This window comes from Schistocerca serialis, chromosome 11 (genome assembly GCF_023864345.2).
Source record: "Schistocerca serialis cubense isolate TAMUIC-IGC-003099 chromosome 11, iqSchSeri2.2, whole genome shotgun sequence".
NCBI classification, from domain to species: domain Eukaryota; kingdom Metazoa; phylum Arthropoda; class Insecta; order Orthoptera; family Acrididae; genus Schistocerca; species Schistocerca serialis.
In genome coordinates, this window is record NC_064648.1 from 2,634,783 (window position 1) to 2,653,996 (window position 19,214).

A 19,214-nucleotide genomic window follows, 5' to 3' on the forward strand; every position below is an offset into this window, starting at 1 on the left:
TGTTCCATCGTCATTACAAGGCCCTGAACGTTACAATTAACTATCATTTTTCCGTCGGATTCGAAAATCTAGAATCACAGGAGAACGACCATAAGGTGCCCGATGCAGCAATAGACCCTTGGAGACAAGTCGGCTGGAGGCCGATGTATTGAATCTCGACGCAATTTGAGTGTTCCATCGGCATTAGGAGGCCCTGATCGTTACAATTAACTATCATTTTTGCGTCGGGTTCAAAAATCTAGACTCACAGGAGAACGACCATAAGGTGCCCGAGGCAGCAATAGACCCTTGGAGACAAATCGGCTGGAGGCCGATGTATTGAATCTCGACGCAATTTGAGTGTTCCATCGGCATTAGGAGGCCCTGAACGTTACAATTAACTATCATTTTAGCGTCGGGTTCGAAAATCTAGACTCACAGGAGAACGACCATAAGGTGCCCGAGGCAGAAATAGACCCTTGGAGACAAGTTGGCTGGAGGACGATGTATTGAATCTCGACGCAATTTGAGAGTTCCATCGTCATTAGGCGGCCCTGAACGTTACAATTAACTATCATTTTTGCGTCGGATTCGAAAATCTAGAATTACAAGAGAACGACCATAAAGTGCCCAAGGCAGCATTAGATCCTTGGAGACAAGTCGGCTGGAGGACGATGTATTGTATCTCGACGCAATTTGAGTGTTCCATCGTCATTAGAAGGCCCTGAACGTTACAATTAACTATCATTTTTGCGTCGGATTCGAAAATCTAGACTCACAGGAGAACGACCATAAGGTGCCCGAGGCAGCAATAGACCCTTGGAGACAAGTCGGCTGGAGGACGATGTATTGGATCGCGACGCAATTTGAGTCTTCTATCGTCATTAGGAGGCGCTGAACGTTACAATTCACTATCATTTTTGCGTCGGATTCGAAAATCTAGACTCACAGGAGAAGGATCATATTGTGCCCGAGACTGCAATATCCCCTTGGAGACAAGTCGGCTGGAGGACGATGTATTGAATCTCGACGCAATTTGAGTGTCCCATCGTCATTAGGAGGCCCTAAACCTTACAATTAACTATCATTTTTGCGTCGGATTCGATAATCTAAACTCACAGGAAAACGACCATAAGGTGCCCGAGGCAGCAATAGACCCTTGGAGACAAGTCGGCTGGAGGACGATGTATTGGATCGCGACGCAATTTGAGTCTTCTATCGTCATTAGGGGGCGCTGAACGTTACAATTCACTATCATTTTTGCGTCGGATTCGATAATCTAAACTCACAGGAGAACGACCATAAGGTGCCCGAGGCAGCAATAGACCCTTGGAGACAAGTCGGCTGGAGGCCGATGTATTGAATCTCGACAAAATTTGAGTGTTCCATCGTCATTACAAGGCCCTGAACGTTACAATTAACTATCATTTTTGCGTCGGATTCGAAAATCTAGACTCACAGGAGAACGACCATAAGGTGCCCGAGGCAGCAATAGACCCTTGGAGACAAGTCGGCTGGAGGACGATGTATTGAATCTCGACGCAATTTGAGTGTTCCATCGTCATTAGAAGGCCCTGAACGTTACAATTAACTATCATTTTTGCGTCGGATTCGAAAATCTAGACTCACAGGACAACGACCATAAGGTGCCCGAGGCAGCAATAGACCCTTGGAGACAAGTCGGCTGGAGGCCGATGTATTGAATCTCGACGCAATTTGAGTGTTCCATCGTCATTACAAGGCCCTGAACGTTACAATTAACTATCATTTTTGCGTCGGATTCGAAAATCTAGACTCACAGGAGAAGGTCCATGTGGTGCCCGAGGCAGCGATATCCCCTTGGAGAAAAGTAGGCTGGAGGCCGATGTATTGAATCTCGACGCAATTAGAGTGTTCCATCGTCATTAGAAGGCCCTGAACGTTACAATTAACTATCATTTTTGCGTCGGATTCGAAAATCTAGACTCACAGGACAACGACCATAAGGTGCCAGAGGCAGCAATAGACCCTTGGAGACAAGTCGGCTGGAGGACGATGTATTGAATCTCGACATAATTTGAGTGTTCCATCGGCATTAGGAGGCCCTGAACGTTATAATTAACTATCATTTTTGCGTCGGATTCGATAATCTAAACTCACAGGAGAACGACCATAAGGTGCCCGAGGCAGCAATAGACCCTTGGAGACAAGTCGGCTGGAGGCCGATGTATTGAATCTCGACGCAATTTGAGTGTTCCATCGTCATTAGGAGGCCCTGAACGTTATAATTAACTATCATTTTTCCGTCGGATTCGGAAATCTAGACTCACAGGAGAACGACCATAAGGTGCCCGATGCAGCAATAGACCCTTGGAGACAAGTCGGCTGGAGGCCGATGTATTGAATCTCGACGCAATTTGAGTGTTCCATCGGCATTAGGAGGCCCTGAACGTTACAATTAATTATCATTTTTGCGTCGGGTTCGAAAATCTAGACTCACAGGAGAACGACCATAAGGTGCCCGAGGCAGCAATAGACCCTTGGAGACAAGTCGGCTGGAGGCCGATGTATTGAATCTCGACGCAATTTGAGTGTTCCATCGGCAATAGGAGGCCCTGAACGTTATAATTAACTATCATTTTTGCGTCGGATTCGATAATCAAGACTCACAGGAGAACGACCATAAGGTGCCCGAGGCAGCAATAGACCCTTGGAGACAAGTCGGCTGGAGGACGATGTATTGAATCTCGACGCAATTTGAGAGTTCCATCGTCATTAGGCGGAGCTGAACGTTACAATTAACTATCATTTTTGCGTCGGATTCGAAAATCTAGAATTACAAGAGAACGACCATAAAGTGCCCGAGGCAGCATTAGATCCTTGGAGACAAGTCGGCTGGAGGACGATGTATTGTATCTCGACGCAATTTGAGTGTTCCATCGTCATTAGGAGGCGCTGAACGTTACAATTCACTATCATTTTTGCGTCGGATTCGAAAATCTAGACTCACAGGAGAAGGATCATATTGTGCCCGAGACAGCAATATCCCCTTGGAGACAAGTCGGCTGGAGGACGATGTATTGAATCTCGACGCAATTTGAGTGTCCCATCGTCATTAGGAGGCCCTAAACCTTACAATTAACTATCATTTTTGCGTCGGATTCGATAAACTAATCTCACAGGAGAACGACCATAAGGTGCCCGAGGCAGCAATAGACCTTTGGAGACAAGTCGGCTGGAGGACGATGTATTGGATCGCGACGCAATTTGAGTCTTCTATCGTCATTAGGAGGCGCTGAACGTTACAATTCACTATCATTTTTGCGTCGGATTCGAAAATGTAGACTCACAGGAGAACGACCATAAGGTGCCCGAGGCAGCAATAGACCCTTGGAGACAAGTCGGATGGAGGACGATGTATTGGATCGCGACGCAATTTGAGTCTTCTATCGTCATTAGGAGGCGCTGAACGTTACAATTCACTATCATTTTTGCGTCGGATTCGAAAATCTAGACTCACAGGAGAAGGACCATGTGGTGCCCGAGGCAGCGATATCCCCTTGGAGACAAGTAGGCTGGAGGCCGATGTATTGAATCTCGACGCAATTTGAGTGTTCCATCGTCATTAGAAGGCCCTGAACGTTACAATTAACTATCATTTTTGCGTCGGATTCGAAAATCTAGACTCACAGGACAACGACCATAAGGTGCCCGAGGCAGCAATAGACCCTTGGAGACAAGTCGGCTGGAGGCCGATGTATTGAATCTCGACGCAATTTGAGTGTTCCATCGGCATTAGGAGGCCCTGAACGTTATAATTAACTATCATTTTTGCGTCGGATTCGATAATCTAAACTCACTGGAGAACGACCATAAGGTGCCCGAGGCAGCAATAGACCCTTGGAGACAAGTCGGCTGGAGGCCGATGTATTGAATCTCGACGCAATTTGAGTGTTCCATCGTCATTACAAGGCCCTGAACGTTACAATTAACTATCATTTTTGCGTCGGATTCGAAAATCTAGACTCACAGGAGAACGACCATAAGGTGCCCGAGGCAGCAATAGACCCTTGGAGACAAGTCGGCTGGAGGCCGATGTATTGAATCTCGACGCAATTTGAGTGTTCCATCGGCATTAGGAGGCCCTGAACGTTACAATTAACTATCATTTTAGCGTCGGGTTCGAAAATCTAGACTCACAGGAGAACGACCATAAGGTGCCCGAGGCAGAAATAGACCCTTGGAGACAAGTTGGCTGGAGGACGATGTATTGAATCTCGACGCAATTTGAGAGTTCCATCGTCATTAGGCGGCCCTGAACGTTACAATTAACTATCATTTTTGCGTCGGATTCGAAAATCTAGAATTACAAGAGAACGACCATAAAGTGCCCAAGGCAGCATTAGATCCTTGGAGACAAGTCGGCTGGAGGACGATGTATTGTATCTCGACGCAATTTGAGTGTTCCATCGTCATTAGAAGGCCCTGAACGTTACAATTAACTATCATTTTTGCGTCGGATTCGATAATCTAAACACACAGGAGAACGACCATAAGGTGCCCGAGGCAGCAATAGACCCATGGAGACAAGTCGGCTGGAGGCCGATGTATTGAATCTCGACGCAATTTGAGTGTTCCATCGTCATTAGAAGGCCCTGAACGTTACAATTAACTATCATTTTTGCGTCGGATTCGAAAATCTAGACTCACAGGAGAACGACCATAAGGTGCCCGAGGCAGCAATAGACCCTTGGAGACAAGTCGGCTGGAGGACGATGTATTGGATCGCGACGCAATTTGAGTCTTCTATCGTCATTAGGAGGCGCTGAACGCTACAATTCACTATCATTTTTGCGTCGGATTCGAAAATCTAGACTCACAGGAGAAGGACCATGTGGTGCCCGAGGCAGCGATATCCCCTTGGAGACAAGTAGGCTGGAGGCCGATGTATTGAATCTCGACGCAATTTGAGTGTTCCATCGTCATTTGAAGGCCCTGAACGTTACAATTAACTATCATTTTTGCGTCGGATTCGAAAATCTAGACTCACAGGACAACGACCATAAGGTGCCCGAGGCAGCAATAGACCCTTGGAGACAAGTCGGCTGGAGGCCGATGTATTGAATCTCGACGCAATTTGAGTGTTCCATCGGCATTAGGAGGCCCTGAACGTTATAATTAACTATCATTTTTGCGTCGGATTCGATAATCTAAACTCACAGGAGAACGACCATTAGGTGCCCGAGGCAGCGATATCCCCTTGGAGACAAGTAGGCTGGAGGCCGATGTATTGAATCTCGACGCAATTTGAGTGTTCCATCGTCATTAGAAGGCCCTGAACGTTACAATTAACTATCATTTTTGCGTCGGATTCGAAAATCTAGACTCACAGGACAACGACCATTAGGTGCCCGAGGCAGCAATAGACCCTTGGAGACAAGTCGGCTGGAGGCCGATGTATTGAATCTCGACATAATTTGAGTGTTCCATCGGCATTAGGAGGCCCTGAACGTTATAATTAACTATCAGTTTTGCGTCGGATTCGATAATCTAAACTCACAGGAGAACGACCATAAGGTGCCCGAGGCAGCAATAGACCCTTGGAGACAAGTCGGCTGGAGGCCGATGTATTGAATCTCGACGCAATTTGAGTGTTCCATCGTCATTACAAGGCCCTGAACGTTACAATTAACTATCATTTTTCCGTCGGATTCGAAAATCTAGAATCACAGGAGAACGACCATAAGGTGCCCGATGCAGCAATAGACCCTTGGAGACAAGTCGGCTGGAGGCCGATGTATTGAATCTCGACGCAATTTGAGTGTTCCATCGGCATTAGGAGGCCCTGATCGTTACAATTAACTATCATTTTTGCGTCGGGTTCAAAAATCTAGACTCACAGGAGAACGACCATAAGGTGCCCGAGGCAGCAATAGACCCTTGGAGACAAATCGGCTGGAGGCCGATGTATTGAATCTCGACGCAATTTGAGTGTTCCATCGGCATTAGGAGGCCCTGAACGTTACAATTAACTATCATTTTAGCGTCGGGTTCGAAAATCTAGACTCACAGGAGAACGACCATAAGGTGCCCGAGGCAGAAATAGACCCTTGGAGACAAGTTGGCTGGAGGACGATGTATTGAATCTCGACGCAATTTGAGAGTTCCATCGTCATTAGGCGGCCCTGAACGTTACAATTAACTATCATTTTTGCGTCGGATTCGAAAATCTAGAATTACAAGAGAACGACCATAAAGTGCCCAAGGCAGCATTAGATCCTTGGAGACAAGTCGGCTGGAGGACGATGTATTGTATCTCGACGCAATTTGAGTGTTCCATCGTCATTAGAAGGCCCTGAACGTTACAATTAACTATCATTTTTGCGTCGGATTCGAAAATCTAGACTCACAGGAGAACGACCATAAGGTGCCCGAGGCAGCAATAGACCCTTGGAGACAAGTCGGCTGGAGGACGATGTATTGGATCGCGACGCAATTTGAGTCTTCTATCGTCATTAGGAGGCGCTGAACGTTACAATTCACTATCATTTTTGCGTCGGATTCGAAAATCTAGACTCACAGGAGAAGGATCATATTGTGCCCGAGACTGCAATATCCCCTTGGAGACAAGTCGGCTGGAGGACGATGTATTGAATCTCGACGCAATTTGAGTGTCCCATCGTCATTAGGAGGCCCTAAACCTTACAATTAACTATCATTTTTGCGTCGGATTCGATAATCTAAACTCACAGGAAAACGACCATAAGGTGCCCGAGGCAGCAATAGACCCTTGGAGACAAGTCGGCTGGAGGACGATGTATTGGATCGCGACGCAATTTGAGTCTTCTATCGTCATTAGGGGGCGCTGAACGTTACAATTCACTATCATTTTTGCGTCGGATTCGATAATCTAAACTCACAGGAGAACGACCATAAGGTGCCCGAGGCAGCAATAGACCCTTGGAGACAAGTCGGCTGGAGGCCGATGTATTGAATCTCGACAAAATTTGAGTGTTCCATCGTCATTACAAGGCCCTGAACGTTACAATTAACTATCATTTTTGCGTCGGATTCGAAAATCTAGACTCACAGGAGAACGACCATAAGGTGCCCGAGGCAGCAATAGACCCTTGGAGACAAGTCGGCTGGAGGACGATGTATTGAATCTCGACGCAATTTGAGTGTTCCATCGTCATTAGAAGGCCCTGAACGTTACAATTAACTATCATTTTTGCGTCGGATTCGAAAATCTAGACTCACAGGACAACGACCATAAGGTGCCCGAGGCAGCAATAGACCCTTGGAGACAAGTCGGCTGGAGGCCGATGTATTGAATCTCGACGCAATTTGAGTGTTCCATCGTCATTACAAGGCCCTGAACGTTACAATTAACTATCATTTTTGCGTCGGATTCGAAAATCTAGACTCACAGGAGAAGGTCCATGTGGTGCCCGAGGCAGCGATATCCCCTTGGAGAAAAGTAGGCTGGAGGCCGATGTATTGAATCTCGACGCAATTAGAGTGTTCCATCGTCATTAGAAGGCCCTGAACGTTACAATTAACTATCATTTTTGCGTCGGATTCGAAAATCTAGACTCACAGGACAACGACCATAAGGTGCCAGAGGCAGCAATAGACCCTTGGAGACAAGTCGGCTGGAGGACGATGTATTGAATCTCGACATAATTTGAGTGTTCCATCGGCATTAGGAGGCCCTGAACGTTATAATTAACTATCATTTTTGCGTCGGATTCGATAATCTAAACTCACAGGAGAACGACCATAAGGTGCCCGAGGCAGCAATAGACCCTTGGAGACAAGTCGGCTGGAGGCCGATGTATTGAATCTCGACGCAATTTGAGTGTTCCATCGTCATTAGGAGGCCCTGAACGTTATAATTAACTATCATTTTTCCGTCGGATTCGGAAATCTAGACTCACAGGAGAACGACCATAAGGTGCCCGATGCAGCAATAGACCCTTGGAGACAAGTCGGCTGGAGGCCGATGTATTGAATCTCGACGCAATTTGAGTGTTCCATCGGCATTAGGAGGCCCTGAACGTTACAATTAATTATCATTTTTGCGTCGGGTTCGAAAATCTAGACTCACAGGAGAACGACCATAAGGTGCCCGAGGCAGCAATAGACCCTTGGAGATAAGTCGGCTGGAGGCCGATGTATTGAATCTCGACGCAATTTGAGTGTTCCATCGGCAATAGGAGGCCCTGAACGTTATAATTAACTATCATTTTTGCGTCGGATTCGATAATCAAGACTCACAGGAGAACGACCATAAGGTGCCCGAGGCAGCAATAGACCCTTGGAGACAAGTCGGCTGGAGGACGATGTATTGAATCTCGACGCAATTTGAGAGTTCCATCGTCATTAGGCGGAGCTGAACGTTACAATTAACTATCATTTTTGCGTCGGATTCGAAAATCTAGAATTACAAGAGAACGACCATAAAGTGCCCGAGGCAGCATTAGATCCTTGGAGACAAGTCGGCTGGAGGACGATGTATTGTATCTCGACGCAATTTGAGTGTTCCATCGTCATTAGGAGGCGCTGAACGTTACAATTCACTATCATTTTTGCGTCGGATTCGAAAATCTAGACTCACAGGAGAAGGATCATATTGTGCCCGAGACAGCAATATCCCCTTGGAGACAAGTCGGCTGGAGGACGATGTATTGAATCTCGACGCAATTTGAGTGTCCCATCGTCATTAGGAGGCCCTAAACCTTACAATTAACTATCATTTTTGCGTCGGATTCGATAAACTAATCTCACAGGAGAACGACCATAAGGTGCCCGAGGCAGCAATAGACCTTTGGAGACAAGTCGGCTGGAGGACGATGTATTGGATCGCGACGCAATTTGAGTCTTCTATCGTCATTAGGAGGCGCTGAACGTTACAATTCACTATCATTTTTGCGTCGGATTCGAAAATGTAGACTCACAGGAGAACGACCATAAGGTGCCCGAGGCAGCAATAGACCCTTGGAGACAAGTCGGATGGAGGACGATGTATTGGATCGCGACGCAATTTGAGTCTTCTATCGTCATTAGGAGGCGCTGAACGTTACAATTCACTATCATTTTTGCGTCGGATTCGAAAATCTAGACTCACAGGAGAAGGACCATGTGGTGCCCGAGGCAGCGATATCCCCTTGGAGACAAGTAGGCTGGAGGCCGATGTATTGAATCTCGACGCAATTTGAGTGTTCCATCGTCATTAGAAGGCCCTGAACGTTACAATTAACTATCATTTTTGCGTCGGATTCGAAAATCTAGACTCACAGGACAACGACCATAAGGTGCCCGAGGCAGCAATAGACCCTTGGAGACAAGTCGGCTGGAGGCCGATGTATTGAATCTCGACGCAATTTGAGTGTTCCATCGGCATTAGGAGGCCCTGAACGTTATAATTAACTATCATTTTTGCGTCGGATTCGATAATCTAAACTCACTGGAGAACGACCATAAGGTGCCCGAGGCAGCAATAGACCCTTGGAGACAAGTCGGCTGGAGGCCGATGTATTGAATCTCGACGCAATTTGAGTGTTCCATCGTCATTACAAGGCCCTGAACGTTACAATTAACTATCATTTTTGCGTCGGATTCGAAAATCTAGACTCACAGGAGAACGACCATAAGGTGCCCGAGGCAGCAATAGACCCTTGGAGACAAGTCGGCTGGAGGACGATGTATTGAATCTCGACGCAATTTGAGTGTTCCATCGTCATTAGAAGGCCCTGAACGTTAGAATTAACTATCATTTTTGCGTCGGATTCGAAAATCTAGACTCACAGGACAACGACCATAAGGTGCCCGAGGCAGCAATAGACCCTTCGAGACAAGTCGGCTGGAGGACGATGTATTGAATCTCGACGCAATTTGAGTGTTCCATCGTCATTAGGAGGCCCTGAACGTTATAATTAACTATCATTTTTGCGTCGGATTCGAAAATCTAGACTCACAGGAGAACGACCATAAGGTGCCCGAGGCAGCAATAGACCCTTGGAGACAAGTCGGCTGGAGGCCGATGTATTGAATCTCGACGCAATTTGAGTGTTCCATCGGCATTAGGAGGCCCTGAACGTTATAATTAACTATCATTTTTGCGTCGGATTCGATAATCTAAACACACAGGAGAACGACCATAAGGTGCCCGAGGCAGCAATAGACCCATGGAGACAAGTCGGCTGGAGGCCGATGTATTGAATCTCGACGCAATTTGAGTGTTCCATCGGCATTAGGAGGCCCTGAACGTTACAATTAACTATCATTTTTGCGTAGGGTTCGAAAATATAGACTCACAGGAGAACGACCATAAGGTGCCCGAGGCAGCAATAGACCCTTGGAGACAAGTCGGCTGGAGGACGATGTATTGAATCTCGACGCAATTTGAGTGTTCCATCGTCATTAGAAGGCCCTGAACGTTACAATTAACTATCATTTTTGCGTCGGATTCGAAAATCTAGACTCACAGGACAACGACCATAAGGTGCCCGAGGCAGCAATAGACCCTTGGAGACAAGTCGGCTGGAGGCCGATGTATTGAATCTCGACGCAATTTGAGTGTTCCGTCGTCATTAAAAGGCCCTGAACGTTACAATTAACTATCATTTTTGCGTCGGATTCGAAAATCTAGACTCACAGGAGAACGACCATAAGGTGCCCGAGGCAGCAATAGACCCTTGGAGACAAGTCGGCTGGAGGACGATGTATTGGATCGCGACGCAATTTGAGTCTTCTATCGTCATTAGGAGGCGCTGAACGATACAATTCACTATCATTTTTGCGTCGGATTCGAAAATCTAGACTCACAGGAGAAGGACCATGTGGTGCCCGAGGCAGCGATATCCCCTTGGAGACAAGTAGGCTGGAGGCCGATGTATTGAATCTCGACGCAATTTGAGTGTTCCATCGTCATTTGAAGGCCCTGAACGTTACAATTAACTATCATTTTTGCGTCGGATTCGAAAATCTAGACTCACAGGACAACGACCATAAGGTGCCCGAGGCAGCAATAGACCCCTGGAGACAAGTCGGCTGGAGGCCGATGTATTGAATTTCGACGCAATTTGAGTGTTCCATCGGCATTAGGAGGCCCTGAACGTTATAATTAACTATCATTTTTGCGTCGGATTCGATAATCTAAACTCACAGGAGAACGACCATTAGGTGCCCGAGGCAGCGATATCCCCTTGGAGACAAGTAGGCTGGAGGCCGATGTATTGAATCTCGACGCAATTTGAGTGTTCCATCGTCATTAGAAGGCCCTGAACGTTACAATTAACTATCATTTTTGCGTCGGATTCGAAAATCTAGACTCACAGGACAACGACCATAAGGTGCCCGAGGCAGCAATAGACCCTTGGAGACAAGTCGGCTGGAGGCCGATGTATTGAATCTCGACATAATTTGAGTGTTCCATCGGCATTAGGAGGCCCTGAACGTTATAATTAACTATCAGTTTTGCGTCGGATTCGATAATCTAAACTCACAGGAGAACGACCATAAGGTGCCCGAGGCAGCAATAGACCCTTGGAGACAAGTCGGCTGGAGGCCGATGTATTGAATCTCGACGCAATTTGAGTGTTCCATCGTCATTACAAGGCCCTGAACGTTACAATTAACTATCATTTTTCCGTCGGATTCGAAAATCTAGAATCACAGGAGAACGACCATAAGGTGCCCGATGCAGCAATAGACCCTTGGAGACAAGTCGGCTGGAGGCCGATGTATTGAATCTCGACGCAATTTGAGTGTTCCATCGGCATTAGGAGGCTCTGATCGTTACAATTAACTATCATTTTTGCGTCGGGTTCAAAAATCTAGACTCACAGGAGAACGACCATAAGGTGCCCGAGGCAGCAATAGACCCTTGGAGACAAATCGGCTGGAGGCCGATGTATTGAATCTCGACGCAATTTGAGTGTTCCATCGGCATTAGTAGGCCCTGAACGTTACAATTAACTATCATTTTAGCGTCGGGTTCGAAAATCTAGACTCACAGGAGAACGACCATAAGGTGCCCGAGGCAGAAATAGACCCTTGGAGACAAGTTGGCTGGAGGACGATGTATTGAATCTCGACGCAATTTGAGAGTTCCATCGTCATTAGGCGGCCCTGAACGTTACAATTAACTATCATTTTTGCGTCGGATTCGAAAATCTAGAATTACAAGAGAACGACCATAAAGTGCCCAAGGCAGCATTAGATCCTTGGAGACAAGTCGGCTGGAGGACGATGTATTGTATCTCGACGCAATTTGAGTGTTCCATCGTCATTAGAAGGCCCTGAACGTTACAATTAACTATCATTTTTGCGTCGGATTCGAAAATCTAGACTCACAGGAGAACGACCATAAGGTGCCCGAGGCAGCAATAGACCCTTGGAGACAAGTCGGCTGGAGGACGATGTATTGGATCGCGACGCAATTTGAGTCTTCTATCGTCATTAGGAGGCGCTGAACGTTACAATTCACTATCTTTTTTGCGTCGGATTCGAAAATCTAGACTCACAGGAGAAGGATCATATTGTGCCCGAGACAGCAATATCCCCTTGGAGACAAGTCGGCTGGAGGACGATGTATTGAATCTCGACGCAATTTGAGTGTCCCATCGTCATTAGGAGGCCCTAAACCTTACAATTAACTATCATTTTTGCGTCGGATTCGATAATCTAAACTCACAGGAAAACGACCATAAGGTGCCCGAGGCAGCAATAGACCCTTGGAGACAAGTCGGCTGGAGGACGATGTATTGGATCGCGACGCAATTTGAGTCTTCTATCGTCATTAGGGGGCGCTGAACGTTACAATTCACTATCATTTTTGCGTCGGATTCGAAAAGCTATACTCACAGGAGAAGGACCATGTGGTGCCCGAGGCAGCGATATCCCCTTGGAGACAAGTAGGCTGGAGGCCGATGTATTGAATCTCGACGCAATTTGAGTGTTCCATCGGCATTAGGAGGCCCTGAACGTTATAATTAACTATCATTTTTGCGTCGGATTCGATAATCTAAACTCACAGGAGAACGACCATAAGGTGCCCGAGGCAGCAATAGACCCTTGGAGACAAGTCGGCTGGAGGACGATGTATTGAATCTCGACGCAATTTGAGTGTTCCATCGGCATTAGGAGGCCCTGAACGTTATAATTAACTATCATTTTTGCGTCGGATTCGATAATCTAAACTCACAGGAGAACGACCATAAGGTGCCCGAGGCAGCAATAGACCCTTGGAGACAAGTCGGCTGGAGGACGATGTATTGAATCTCGACGCAATTTGAGTGTTCCATCGTCATTAGAAGGCCCTGAACGTTACAATTAACTATCATTTTTGCGTCGGATTCGAAAATCTAGACTCAAAGGACAACGACCATAAGGTGCCCGAGGCAGCAATAGACCCTTGGAGACAAGTCGGCTGGAGGCCGATGTATTGAATCTCGACGCAATTTGAGTGTTCCATCGTCATTACAAGGCCCTGAACGTTACAATTAACTATCATTTTTGCGTCGGATTCGAAAATCTAGACTCACAGGAGAACGACCATAAGGTGCCCGAGGCAGCAATAGACCCTTGGAGACAAGTCGGCTGGAGGACGATGTATTGGATCGCGACGCAATTTGAGTCTTCTATCGTCATTAGGAGGCGCTGAACGTTACAATTCACTATCATTTTTGCGTCGGATTCGAAAATCTATACTCACAGGAGTAGGACCATGTGGTGCCCGAGGCAGCGATATCCCCTTGGAGACAAGTAGGCTGGAGGCCGATGTATTGAATCTCGACGCAATTTGAGTGTTCCATCGTCATTAGAAGGCCCTGAACGTTACAATTAACTATCATTTTTGCGTCGGATTCGAAAATCTAGACTCACAGGACAACGACCATAAGTTGCCCGAGGCAGCAATAGACCCTTGGAGACAAGTCGGCTGGAGGCCGATGTATTGAATCTCGACATAATTTGAGTGTTCCATCGGCATTAGGAGGCCCTGAACGTTATAATTAACTATCAGTTTTGCGTCGGATTCGATAATCTAATCTCACAGGAGAACGACCATAAGGTGCCCGAGGCAGCAATAGACCCTTGGAGACAAGTCGGCTGGAGGCCGATGTATTGAATCTCGACGCAATTTGAGTGTTCCATCGTCATTACAAGGCCCCGAACGTTACAATTAACTATCATTTTTCCGTCGGATTCGAAAATCTAGAATCACAGGAGAACGACCATAAGGTGCCCGATGCAGCAATAGACCCTTGGAGACAAGTCGGCTGGAGGCCGATGTATTGAATCTCGACGCAATTTGAGTGTTCCATCGGCATTAGGAGGCCCTGATCGTTACAATTAACTATCATTTTTGCGTCGGGTTCAAAAATCTAGACTCACAGGAGAACGACCATAAGGTGCCCGAGGCAGCAATAGACCCTTGGAGACAAATCGGCTGGAGGCCGATGTATTGAATCTCGACGCAATTTGAGTGTTCCATCGGCATTAGGAGGCCCTGAACGTTACAATTAACTATCATTTTAGCGTCGGGTTCGAAAATCTAGACTCACAGGAGAACGACCATAAGGTGCCCGAGGCAGAAATAGACCCTTGGAGACAAGTTGGCTGGAGGACGATGTATTGAATCTCGACGCAATTTGAGAGTTCCATCGTCATTAGGCGGCCCTGAACGTTAGAATTAACTATCATTTTTGCGTCGGATTCGAAAATCTAGAATTATAAGAGAACGACCATAAAGTGCCCAAGGCAGCATTAGATCCTTGGAGACAAGTCGGCTGGAGGACGATGTATTGTATCTCGACGCAATTTGAGTGTTCCATCGTCATTAGAAGGCCCTGAACGTTACAATTAACTATCATTTTTGCGTCGGATTCGAAAATCTAGACTCACAGGAGAACGACCATAAGGTGCCCGAGGCAGCAATAGACCCTTGGAGACAAGTCGGATGGAGGACGATGTATTGGATCGCGACGCAATTTGAGTCTTCTATCGTCATTAGGAGGCGCTGAACGTTACAATTCACTATCATTTTTGCGTCGGATTCGAAAATCTAGCCTCACAGGAGAAGGATCATATTGTGCCCGAGACAGCAATATCCCCTTGGAGACAAGTCGGCTGGAGGACGATGTATTGAATCTCGACGCAATTTGAGTGTCCCATCGTCATTAGGAGGCCCTAAACCTTACAATTAACTATCATTTTTGCGTCGGATTCGATAAGCTAAACTCACAGGAAAACGACCATAAGGTGCCCGAGGCAGCAATAGACCCTTGGAGACAAGTCGGCTGGAGGACGATGTATTGGATCGCGACGCAATTTGAGTCTTCTATCGTCATTAGGAGGAGCTGAACGTTACAATTCACTATCATTTTTGCGTCGGATTCGAAAAGCTATACTCACAGGAGAAGGACCATGTGGTGCCCGAGGCAGCGATATCCCCTTGGAGACAAGTAGGCTGGAGGCCGATGTATTGAATCTCGACGCAATTTGAGTGTTCCATCGGCATTAGGAGGCCCTGAACGTTATAATTAACTATCATTTCTGCGTCGGATTCGATAATCTAAACTCACAGGAGAACGACCATAAGGTGCCCGAGGCAGCAATAGACCCTTGGAGACAAGTCGGCTGGAGGACGATGTATTGAATCTCGACGCAATTTGAGTGTTCCATCGGCATTAGGAGGCCCTGAACGTTATAATTAACTATCATTTTTGCGTCGGATTCGATAATCTAAACTCACAGGAGAACGACCATAAGGTGCCCGAGGCAGCAATAGACCCTTGGAGACAAGTCGGCTGGAGGACGATGTATTGAATCTCGACGCAATTTGAGTGTTCCATCGGCATTAGGAGGCCCTGAACGTTACAATTCACTATCATTTTTGCGTCGGATTCGAAAATCTAGACTCACAGGAGAAGGATCATATTGTGCCCGAGACAGCAATATCCCCTTGGAGACAAGTCGGCTGGAGGACGATGTATTGAATCTCGACGCAATTTGAGTGTCCCATCGTCATTAGGAGGCCCTAAACCTTACAATTAACTATCATTTTTGCGTCGGATTCGATAAACTAATCTCACAGGAGAACGACCATAAGGTGCCCGAGGCAGCAATAGACCTTTGGAGACAAGTCGGCTGGAGGACGATGTATTGGATCGCGACGCAATTTGAGTCTTCTATCGTCATTAGGAGGCGCTGAACGTTACAATTCACTATCATTTTTGCGTCGGATTCGAAAATCTAGACTCACAGGAGAACGACCATAAGGTGCCCGAGGCAGCAATAGACCCTTGGAGACAAGTCGGATGGAGGACGATGTATTGGATCGCGACGCAATTTGAGTCTTCTATCGTCATTAGGAGGCGCTGAACGTTACAATTCACTATCATTTTTGCGTCGGATTCGAAAATCTAGACTCACAGGAGAAGGACCATGTGGTGCCCGAGGCAGCGATATCCCCTTGGAGACAAGTAGGCTGGAGGCCGATGTATTGAATCTCGACGCAATTTGAGTGTTCCATCGTCATTAGAAGGCCCTGAACGTTACAATTAACTATCATTTTTGCGTCGGATTCGAAAATCTAGACTCACAGGACAACGACCATAAGGTGCCCGAGGCAGCAATAGACCCTTGGAGACAAGTCGGCTGGAGGCCGATGTATTGAATCTCGACGCAATTTGAGTGTTCCATCGGCATTAGGAGGCCCTGAACGTTATAATTAACTATCATTTTTGCGTCGGATTCGATAATCTAAACTCACAGGAGAACGACCATAAGGTGCCCGAGGCAGCAATAGACCCTTGGAGACAAGTCGGCTGGAGGCCGATGTATTGAATCTCGACGCAATTTGAGTGTTCCATCATCATTACAAGGCCCTGAACGTTACAATTAACTATCATTTTTGCGTCGGATTCGAAAATCTAGACTCACAGGAGAACGACCATAAGGTGCCCGAGGCAGCAATAGACCCTTGGAGACAAGTCGGCTGGAGGACGATGTATTGAATCTCGACGCAATTTGAGTGTTCCATCGTCATTAGAAGGCCCTGAACGTTAGAATTAACTATCATTTTTGCGTCGGATTCGAAAATCTAGACTCACAGGACAACGACCATAAGGTGCCCGAGGCAGCAATAGACCCTTCGAGACAAGTCGGCTGGAGGACGATGTATTGAATCTCGACGCAATTTGAGTGTTCCATCGTCATTAGGAGGCCCTGAACGTTATAATTAACTATCATTTTTGCGTCGGATTCGAAAATCTAGACTCACAGGAGAACGACCATAAGGTGCCCGAGGCAGCAATAGACCCTTGGAGACAAGTCGGCTGGAGGCCGATGTATTGAATCTCGACGCAATTTGAGTGTTCCATCGGCATTAGGAGGCCCTGAACGTTATAATTAACTATCATTTTTGCGTCGGATTCGATAATCTAAACACACAGGAGAACGACCATAAGGTGCCCGAGGCAGCAATAGACCCATGGAGACAAGTCGGCTGGAGGCCGATGTATTGAATCTCGACGCAATTTGAGTGTTCCATCGGCATTAGGAGGCCCTGAACGTTACAATTAACTATCATTTTTGCGTAGGGTTCGAAAATATAGACTCACAGGAGAACGACCATAAGGTGCCCGAGGCAGCAATAGACCCTTGGAGACAAGTCGGCTGGAGGACGATGTATTGAATCTCGACGCAATTTGAGTGTTCCATCGTCATTAGAAGGCCCTGAACGTTACAATTAACTATCATTTTTGCGTCGGATTCGAAAATCTAGACTCACAGGACAACGACCATAAGGTGCCCGAGGCAGCAATAGACCCTTGGAGACAAGTCGGCTGGAGGCCGATGTATTGAATCTCGACGCAATTTGAGTGTTCCGTCGTCATTAAAAGGCCCTGAACGTTACAATTAACTATCATTTTTGCGTCGGATTCGAAAATCTAGACTCACAGGAGAACGACCATAAGGTGCCCGAGGCAGCAATAGACCCTTGGAGACAAGTCGGCTGGAGGACGATGTATTGGATCGCGACGCAATTTGAGTCTTCTATCGTCATTAGGAGGCGCTGAACGTTACAATTCACTATCATTTTTGCGTCGGATTCGAAAATCTAGACTCACAGGAGAAGGACCATGTGGTGCCCGAGGCAGCGATATCCCCTTGGAGACAAGTAGGCTGGAGGCCGATGTATTGAATCTCGACGCAATTTGAGTGTTCCATCGTCATTTGAAGGCCCTGAACGTTACAATTAACTATCATTTTTGCGTCGGATTCGAAAATCTAGACTCACAGGACAACGACCATAAGGTGCCCGAGGCAGCAATAGACCCTTGGAGACAAGTCGGCTGGAGGCCGATGTATTGAATCTCGACGCAATTTGAGTGTTCCATCGGCATTAGGAGGCCCTGAACGTTACAATTAACTATCATTTTTGCGTCGGATTCGAAAATCTAGACTCACAGGACAACGACCATAAGGTGCCCGAGGCAGCAATAGACCCTTGGAGACAAGTCGGCTGAAGGCCGATGTATTGAATCTCGACATAATTTGAGTGTTCCATCGGCATTAGGAGGCCCTGAACGTTATAATTAACTACCAGTTTTGCGTCGGATTCGATAATCTAAACTCACAGGAGAACAACCATAAGGTGCCCGAGGCAGCAATAGACCCTTGGAGACAAGTCGGCTGGAGGCCGATGTATTGAATCTCGACGCAATTTGAGTGTTCCATCGTCATTACAAGGCCCTGAACGTTACAATTAACTATCATTTTTCCGTCGGATTCGAAAATCTAGAATCACAGGAGAACGACCATAAGGTGCCCGATGCAGCAATAGACCCTTGGAGACAAGTCGGCTGGAGGCCGATGTATTGAATCTCGACGCAATTTGAGTGTTCCATCGGCATTAGGAGGCCCTGATCGTTACAATTAACTATCATTTTTGCGTCGGGTTCAAAAATCTAGACTCACAGGAGAACGACCATAAGGTGCCCGAGGCAGCAATAGACCCTTGGAGACAAATCGGCTGGAGGCCGATGTATTGAATCTCGACGCAATTTGAGTGTTCCATCGGCATTAGGAGGCCCTGAACGTTACAATTAACTATCATTTTAGCGTCGGGTTCGAAAATCTAGACTCACAGGAGAACGACCATAAGGTGCCCGAGGCAGAAATAGACCCTTGGAGACAAGTTGGCTGGAGGACGATGTATTGAATCTCGACGCAATTTGAGAGTT